A 10,196-nucleotide genomic window follows, 5' to 3' on the forward strand; every position below is an offset into this window, starting at 1 on the left:
CAGAGCTGTCCTCGTGGGTGATGGTGTCTCTCCAGCTTGGCAGTGGGGTAGGGGCCTCTTCCACCACTCAGCTCACTCCAAGTGGAAGGCAGCCCCCACCAAGGGACCTGCTGACCACTGCAGAAAAGCTCTGGCAAGGCCCGACCTGCCTCTGTGTGTCCTGGTGGAACCTCACGGTATTGCACCAGGCTGGCATCAGACTGCCCTGCACACACCATGTCCAGGTGGGCTGCTCTGCCAAGATTCAGAATCCAGAGATGGAAATGGAGTTGATAAAGCCCCTGAAAACCTCTGAGGTCCAGTCCTGCTCCAAGATCCCGAGTCTCCACCACCTTCGCCTCTGCTGCAGGTGGGCCTCGCTGCAGTATTTGCCAGGGAAGGGAAAGTGGCCAGGGCTCAGCAAGGGCATCTGAGGGCTCACTGGGTGGTGTTAAGGTCCAGAGAAAGTCCACGCACATCCTCTCTGCAGGCATCTGCAGGCCAGGCTGCCCAGAGCAGGGTACCCCAGGGAATCATGGGAATCATGGGAACAGCCAACAGAGGGGATGTGGTTACGGCATATGAACCACGTGCGCCAGGGCCAACCGGAGCACTGTGAGCCCAGAGGCTGCGCACGGGCCCACCTTCCAAGTGCCCGACAATAGGAAGGGTGACATGAACTAGCAAGTGAAAAGGCACAGGTGCCCAGCGATGTGCTTCTGGTGGAAAATGGGACAGCTGGACAAACACCATTTACTCCTTTATCTATACTGACACACGCATAAAAACTATGTCTGGGAGCAAAGGTCTCCTGGGGCATCAGCTGCCTGAGCAGTGACCTGCCCCGGGGTGGCTCTCAGCTGCTCCTGACAGCGGCTCCTGTGCTTCAACTGTTCCTGGCTCTGAGTCCACCGACGTCACGTTGGGTAGCCTGGAAGTGGCCAGGGGCAGAGTCTTTACACCAGGGTACACGGCACACCCCACAGCTCCGCCCCTCCCACTCTGATGGCTGATTGTGACGCAGGTCCCGCTAGCAAACGCGAGCCACTGCTGCGCTCTGTGGAACCTCTGGCCCTGAAAGGACTCTGTGGCCACGCATGTTTGAAAAACCCTGAAAATGGGACGCCACGCCCCTTGGGAGCCTCAGGCTTCCGTCATCTTGGTGAAGTCCTGAGAGGTGGCTGATGAAGAGAACTAGGGACATGGGATAACACCTTGGTCTCTGGTGTTCCCAGGGACATAAGGAGGGACACTCCTTTGAGGGAGCAACTAGAATGATCTGTTTGGTCCCATTTCAAACATGAACAATGACAGTGTACTCAGAGCCAGTGAGTTTGTCCAGGATTCTCCTGGCAAAGAGTGAAAGCTTGTCATCAAGGAAAAGTGAGCCCCTGGTGGGGCCTGAAAAAGCAGACCTGTCTCCACACGTTGGCAACATTATTATTATTGTTTCTACTTGTCAATGTTGATTTTCCACATAGGCCTCCTTTCACGTGGGCTGCAAGTGTGTTGGCTTCCAGGTCACTCACCCCAGGGCAGCACAACTATGAAGGGAAAGGGACCCCAGCATGAGACAAGCATCCCTTGCTAGTAGCCCCACATTGTCCTCTTAGAAAGGCTCCATCTTACAGAGGAGCACCATCAGCTCTGCAGAGGTGAGGAAATGCCCAAGGCTGCACAAACTTTGTGAAAAGGCAAAGCTGAGGTTCCAACCAGGACCTGCACATTCCTTTGGAATGTTCTTAGCTGTACCCCTGCATAAGTGGCCTCAGTCCTGTCTCTGGAACATGCATGTATGCACATATTCCTCACTTAAATCTGCCATAGCAATGGATTATTTAAAAGGAAAGGGGAGCATCCTGTTTGTATTGGTCAGTTCTCCATCACTCTAACAAAATACCTGAGGCAATTAACTTATAAAAACACAGGTTATTTTGGTACACAATTTTAAAGGTTTCAGTCCATGATCAAATGACCCCATGGCTTTGGGTCTCAAGTGACAGAGCACATTACAACAGGAGCATGTGGCAGATAAAAACTGTTCCTCATGGCCAGGAAACAAAAGAGGAAGAGGAAGCAGCTAGGGTCCAGTGCATACCCCCAATGACCCAAGGACCTCCCACTAGGTCCCACCTCTTAGAGATTCCATTGGCTCCCTAACTGCACCACCCTAGAGACCAAGGCTTTCACTCATGGACCTTTGGGTAACATTCCTCCAAATCATAGCACCATAACAGTCAGAGGGAAGATGCACATTATCACCATGCTGTTCATTATACTGAAGTGTCCAGCCAATGCAATAAGACAAGAATAAAAAAAGAGGTCTAAATGCAGGAAGAAGAGAGACAAAGCCACAGAAATATCAACTGTGCTCTAATAACATTACCATAAAATACCAAATAAAAAATAAATACCATAAAAAGAAATTTCATATAAAAAGTTCTCATTTATAAAACTTCTGTTTCTTAAATATCTAGGAACAAACCTATGAAGCTATAAATGAGGTCTATAAAAAGAAAATCCTTAATCTTTGCAAATATGAGGAACAGAAAAGGTACTAGGGTGGTGTCTGACAAGACTCAGTGTGTAAAATGCTACTTCTCCAAATAGTCCACAAATCAGTGCAGTCAGAAACCCAAATGGGTTTTTCAAAAGAACTCAGACATGATTCTGAAATGACTTTGTAAGAGAAAATATTAAAAAAAAAGCTAAGAAAAAATTGAAAATAAAGAACAATGAGAAAGAAGTTATCAGATATTTAAATAACTACAGAGATTAAAGTGATATGATTAATGTGGATACAGAAGTAAAAGACTGAGGAGTCATATCTAGGCTCTAGAACATGGACCTTAGATATGTGGGAACTGAAGGTACTAGGAAAGCAGTAATTCTGATCCACAGAAACTATTTTTTCACCCTCCCCACCCCTCTATTTTAATAAATGAGGAGGACAATTGATTAGCCATTTGGGGACAAGTATACTTAGACTCCTACCCCACCATAGGCAGAAATAAATCCAGATGAATTAAAGTTTTAAAAATGTAAAAAAAAAAAAATACTAGAAAATATGGAATACTTTTTCAATTCTGGGCAGAAAAAGGCTTGCCTCATCAAGATATAAAAACCAAAAGCTTAGAAAAACGGACAGATTGGGCCCCATAAAGAGTGTGCCATAAAATGCATCGTTTGTCTTTTCTCCCTGGTATTTTACCCCTCAGCACTTCCATGTAGGGATCAAGCCTTGCGTCACAGTAGGAAGCGCAGAAGTCATAGCAGAAACCATCTCTAGGTCTAGTCAGGAGGGCAACCCCCAGGAACGCTCAGGGTGGTGGGCCGGCGGGTGGGGAGGTGGAGCGCTTGCCTAGCATGCACGAGCTTCTGGGTTCACACACACACACCCACACACACACACAGGATACTCATGTGAAACCTTCAAAAAGTCAATGTCATAAGAAGCGGGGGAGGATTATTCTAGAATAAGAGGGACTACAATCCATGATAATCAATGGGCAGTTTATGAACCTTGATCCAATGCTATTTTTCATAAAAGCCACAAAATATTTAGCTAGGAGCTGTGGTGTGTGGTGTACATCTGTGATCCTATCTATAGGGGAGGTTGAGGCAGGAGAATTATGAGCAACTTAGGGAGACCCTGTCTCAAAATAAAACAAAAAAGGTTAGGGATTTAGCTCAGTGGTAGATGGTCTGTGGGTTCCATTCCCAGGACTTAGAAATTTTATATGTATAAATAAATAATTATATATATATATATATATATATATATATATATATATATATATATATATATATCTGATAAACAAGGAAATCCAAATGCAGACTGAATATTGGATGCTATTAGATAGTTATTGGCAATTGTCTTAGGTGAGTGATTCTTGTAGAGTCACACAATCTAATGTCTCTATTCTCAAAAGATGTACCAAGAATTTCAGCAAATAATAATAAAAATGTTAGCATCTGTGAAATGTAGGTGCAGGGTACATTAGTGTTTGCTTACTCTTTTTTTTTTTTTTTTAAAGAGAGAGTGAGAGAGGAGAGAGAGAGAGAGAGAGAGAGAGAGAGAGAGAGAGAGAGAGAGAGAACTTTTAATATTTATTTTTTAGTTCTCGGCGGACACAACATCTTTGTTGGTATGTGGTGCTGAGGATCGAACCCGGGCCGCACGCACGCCAGGCGAGCGCGCTACCGCTTGAGCCACCTCCCCAGCCCCTGCTTACTCTTCTTTTAACTTGTTCTGTAGGTTTGAAATTTCTCTAAGTAAAAATTAGGGCTGGCCCTGGTGATGCACATCTATGATCCCAGCTGTTCAGGAGGCTGAGGTAGGGGCACTACCAGTTTGAGGCCAGGCTGGGCAACTTAGCAAGACCTTGTCTCAGAATAAGCTAAAAGGATGTGGATGTAGCCAAACAGTAGAGTATTTGCCTATCACTGGGTCTAACCCCTATATTGCAAGATAATAATAATAATGACAAATTGGGGGACATATTTAATTAGACAAGATGTAATGCTAGCAAGACATCTCTGTAAACTACGAAATGGAATAATTTAATAATAATGCACCATCCTATTCAATAAGAGTTTTGTGTCAATTATTCCCTTACTTAAAAAAATTAGTTTAGTCATATAACATTAGTTCTACTTGTTTCTGAACTTCCAAAAACTAGGATTTGTGTGTGTGTGTGTGTGTGTGTGTGTGTGTGTGTGTGTGTGTGTTGCTGGGATGGAACCCAGGGCTGACTCATGCTGGGTCAGTGCTGTACCACTAGGCCACATTACCAACTCTGGAGTTGTAATTTTTTCAACTCAATGGATTTTTCCAGGACTTGTCCACACCAGGTTACTGCTTATTCATTGTGAGATTCTGGAATGTGCCACAATTCATTCATTCTCTGCCCCATTTTTCAGGTTTGCATCACTTATCAGGATGCTGGTATATTCTCACCCCCTTTCCGGTGCACAAGAGTTCTCTAGATCCATGCCTTCCAACTGTCCCCCATGGGCTCCCTAAAAGAATGTGAAAAATTCCAATCCTCTCACATACTTTAAAGTTGAAATCTCAATTTTCTAAAATCACAAGTTTAATAGTTGAGAAGAATATAATTTTGGAACATTGTAAATATTAATAATTAAAAATAATTAACCATCCCTCGTTTTCTTTTGAGATAATCATTTTTTCATGGTACTTCATTTGCAATATAATTAATGTTCATTCTATTTTATAAGGAATACCAAACAAAAGATTTCATCAGACACATAAAGTATAAATAGGTCTCCTCTGACGGTTATGGCTGTGTGTGTGTATACATACACTTATATATTTATCGTGTGTGTGGAGGGGTGCTGGATGGAACCCATGGTCTGGAGCATGCCAGGCAAGTGTGCTGTCACTGAGCTGCACCCCCACCCCCATTAATACGTTTCTGCTCGCCACACTTCACAGTTAGCTCTTTTTTCTTCTTCTTTTTCTGGTTCTGGGAATCGCACACAGGGGTGCTCCACCACTAAGCTACATCCCCAGCCCTTTGTTGTTTGTTTATTTTATTTTGAGACAGGTCCTTGCTAAGTTCCTGAGGCTGGCCTCAAACTTGGGATCCTCCTGCCTCAGCCTCCCGAGTCACTAGAATTACAGGTATATGCCACAGCTCCTGGCTTACTTAACTCTCGTAGCTCTTCAGGCCACAACATTTCAAAATATGCTTGATGGAATCTAAGCACCATGGCAAACCAGTTCCCATCATTATCCCATTTGAATCCCATGAGCCAGCTCTTCAACGCTGGAATGTCTTCCATTATCCCACTTTTTTCTTTGAAATTGTTCTTTTGTTTCATTCACCCCACAACATCTTATCCTAGTATTTGTTTCTTAAAAGTCATTTATTTGGGCTGGGGATACAGCTCAGTTGGTAGAGTGCTTGCATGCATAAGACCCTGGGTTCAATCCCCAGCATCACACACACAAAAAAAAAGTCATTTATTGATCACCGGTTGATACAGGGAAGATGTATCTAGTGTGAGTCTGGGCTTATTTTAACCTCCCATGGCCTCTGTCCTCTAATTTCCAAGCGTTGTTACTAAAGGGCGAAGCAGATAACTTCCTCATCCCTCCTCCACGGCACTGCCCTGGGGCACTGGAAGCTCCCGGCTGGCAAGGTCTGCTGGGTGATGCTCAGATGATTGAATTTTCAACCCTGATGTTGGTGGGTCTCCTTCTACCTGCACCTGACAGCCAAGAGCTTTCTACAGTCTGCAAAGATGCACAAAAGAAAAGACTGGGGCGTGGAGAAGGGAAAGTGAGAGAATCCCAACTTGTGAGTGGGGAAGTGGGAAGGGAAACAGAGAGGAGGATATTTGGAAGTTTGACTAAATAGATTCCTTGAAGCCATCATTTTCTCCTAAGTCCTTGGAACGTCACGTGCACACTCCAGTTTGAGACCACTGTGGTAGCAGACGTGTCTGGAGTGTGGGATTTGTGTGTGGGAAATGAAGACAACATCATATCCACTGTTGTCTCACTGTCTACCAACCTGCCAACTGCAGGGGAGGGATCCAGGTGCTGTGCATTTCTGCTGACACTTGGTATTGTCAGGTTTTCTTAATCTTTACCAACCTGGGGGATGAAAACGATCATCTCATTGTGGTGTTCCATTGAATTTCTCTGATTATAAATCTGGTTGAAAATATACTCGTGAATTTACTTGACCACTCGTGTTCCCTCCTCTGGGGTGCCTGTTTGTACACTGACCCCCCCCCAACCATTTCCTACTGATTAATTTGTTCCTGTCACCAGTAGCAGTTCTTCTATGGTTCTTTGTGAATTTTTTTCAAAGATTTTCTTCTAGTTTTTTGTTTTTTTCTTATTTTTTGTGTGTTTGTTTGTTTTGTTTTTAATGTTTTCATCCCCTTGAGATGGCTCATACCTGTAATTCCAGTGACTTGGGAGGCTGAGACAGGAAGATAACAAGTTTGAGGACAGCTTCAGCAAACTAATGAGGCCTAGCCTAAAAAAAAAAAAAAAAAAAGGAAAAAGGTTAGTGCCCCTGGGTCCAATTCCAGTACTGAATTTAAAAAAAAAAAAAGCTTTCATTTGATGAATAGTGCTTTTACATCATTTTCAAGAAATCATTTTCCTTAGAAAATATATTCTATATATTCTTCTAAAGTTTTAAAAAACATACCTTTTATATGGATGTCTTTAATCTATTTGTAATTCATTTGTGTGTGGTGTGTGTGAGTTTCTTTCTTTTCATTTTTTCTTTCTTTCTTTCCAGGAGTAATAATCTATTGACTCAGCAATATTTATTTAAATTTTTGTCATAAATCAAATACTTATATATACCTGGCATATATGTTCTAGACTTTCCCTTATGTTTGATTGTTCAATTTGTCTATTCTCATGTCAGAATTCACATCAATTTCTTAATAATCAGAACCTCATAAGTCTTGATATCTAGTAGAACATTTGGTCTCTTCACATTATCTTCCTCTTCATTTATGTCAAAGCTATTCTGGACCCAGATTTTTCAAATATACTCGTGGCATTTTGATTAGAATCACATTAAATCTTATAAAGCAGTTGGGAAATAATTGACAGGTTTATGACATTGAGTCATTCTAATAAGTATGGTGTCTCTCTCCTTCGAGTCTGATGTTTGTTGATGTGTCTTAAGAAACTTGTATAATTTTTCTAGGTACCCTATATTTTTGTTTTTAAATACACCTTTCAAAAATATGCTTTCACTTTTCCATTCTCTATCCTTATTCCTTTTATTTATTTTTCTTGTCTTATTGCTTTGTCTAGGATCTTTAGCTATAATTCTGAATAAAAGAAGTAATAGTGGTTTCCCTATTCCTGTTTTTGATTGTAAGGTTTATTTCTGCTGTTTAACAAATGTAAAATAGACTAAGAAAATATTTGTTCTACCTCTCTAATGTGGATTTCTTGTCTCTCTCATTCACTCTTGCCTCTCCATATTCTCAGAGATGATCTGGATCTAGGTGGTTACTCTATGAATATCTATTGAACATATACTTACTCTAGCCACTGTACCATATCAGTGTCTGGTGTTCCAAGTTTTTGGTACTTCATTTCCATTTGTGCCTCTTTGAGTCTGAACAATTTTATGTTTATTACCAAATAAATCATACACACTCTCTGTTTGAACCCTTCCAGTGGCTTCCTGTACTGCATGAAATAAAATCCAACATTCATCCCAGAGCTTCTCAGCATCTCCAAGATCAAGTGCCCAGTTGCCTCTGTGAATCTATGGCTCTACCGCTGTCCTCTTGTGCAGAGTGTGCCCTCACATTATTCTAGGGCACATCACTCTGCCTGGAATGTTCTTCCCCCAAATCTGTGTTTCTAAATCACTCACTTCTTCCAGAGGGCTACCCAACGGGCATCTTCCCAGCAGGTGGTCCATGACCACCCCATCTAAACCAGCACCTCTACCTCCTCCCTCCTGGCTGCTCTATTCTCCTTCCTGTGGCTTGGGTGTCTTCATGGCCTCTGGCAGTACTTTACAGCCATGTACTGATTTGTTTATGTCACTCTCACCTCAGAGATTACAAACCCTATCCCAAGACTGAACAGTGCCCAGAAAGTGCCAAGTGTCCATAAATCTTTACGGAATCAACGAGTTCGCTTTTCCTTTGAATTGTCCACACATTCTCTTTTCTGATGGTCTTCCAGTTTTGTTTCTGGCTCTTTATGCAGAAACCTATTAATGCACCTACTTGTGTTTCTGACACGTGTTTCCCATCACTGATGGTCTTGGTAATGAATAGAAGCTTCCGTTTTCAGGTAGCCAGCTTTGCTCGTCTTTCCTCATGTCCTCCCCACTCTGCAGATAATGATTCAGCTAATCCTCTTACACAGGTTTTGAACGTTTCCTTTAGTACCTTGAACTCTTTAATCCATCTATAATTGATCTGTGGGAAAGTGGGCAGTGAAGACCTGTTCCGTCCTTTCCCCAATTAACCAGTTTTCCTAAATACCTGACAGGCAGCCATTCTTCCTTTCCCACAAACTCTCGTAAATTTTCATAGACTCTGGATTCTGTTTCTGAGCAAAAAGCTGTCATTGATAGGAGCAGCATTAAACTGGCCCGAGTTTAAGTCGTGGGTCAGCTGAGGCCAGTGGCCAACGTCTCTGTGCTTCTGTTTTCTCGTCTGTAAAATGTGAATGACAAAACCACAAATTTTCCTATGACTTAATACAATACCTGCCTCGGAGGGTTGAGTGAGGTTCCCACTAACTAGCATCAAAAGCTGGAGGAGAGGCTACCACCCACGGGCGTTAGGTCCTCGCTCCTCTGGAAGCCAGTGCCCCTCCTCACTAGGTGCTCAGCTGTTTCAGCTGTCTGCTCTTCTGGATGTGCCTCAGAACCAGCTGTCAAGTTTTAGAGGTGACTCCACTGGGATTCTGACCGGGGTGGTGCGCAGAGCAGAGTCACGGGGGGGTCTGTCATCTTCACAGTCACGGGCCTCCCCCCGGCACACACTGGCTTCCCACGCACTGCAGCCTTCGTGGCGGGGTCCTGGGAGCTGGGTTTCTCCACTCCTGAAGGTGGAAGGGCCGTGGGGTCCCAGAGCAGCTTCCACTCAGGTGCTGGGACGTCAGCTCCAGGCTGGTGGGGTTGACGCCTGCTCACCCCTCACCATGCCCCCAGCTCCCCTGTCCCAGCATGTTTCTTTCCCATGCCACCTGAGGACCCAAGAGGGCATTGCCATGAGCCTCAGGGCACACTAGTCCCCAAACACTGGCACTCCCTATCATCCCTGGCTGAGCGCCAAGAACATCAACCGCACCCAGGCACCTGTGTGGGTCCCCCTGCCTTGCACAGTGCCTGCAGACATGTGCTCAACTGGGGACAGTTCTGTGCTCCTCTAGAGGCCACAGGACTCCTAGCATGCACAGGAAATCCCATAACAAAGAGAACTGTCCTGGCCCTAGAGCCTCAGCCTTGGTGGAGAAGCTCTGCCTGTAGCAGCCAGCACTCAGGTGACCAAGGAGCCCCCTTCAGGGCAGCGGTGCGGCATCCCCGGTCAGGAACCAAGAGCACCACTACAGCCCACCCATCTCGCCCCTGTGTGGCTTCCACTTTGCTGTACAGATGCCTTCTGGGGGGACAATAGTTAGAGGGAAGGAGGGAAATCTCCTGACTTTACAAATGGGGCTTTGCTAAATGAGCCTGGAAGAC

This window comes from Spermophilus citellus (genome assembly GCF_964194105.1).
Source record: "Spermophilus citellus genome assembly, chromosome: 11".
Lineage (NCBI taxonomy): Eukaryota > Metazoa > Chordata > Mammalia > Rodentia > Sciuridae > Spermophilus > Spermophilus citellus.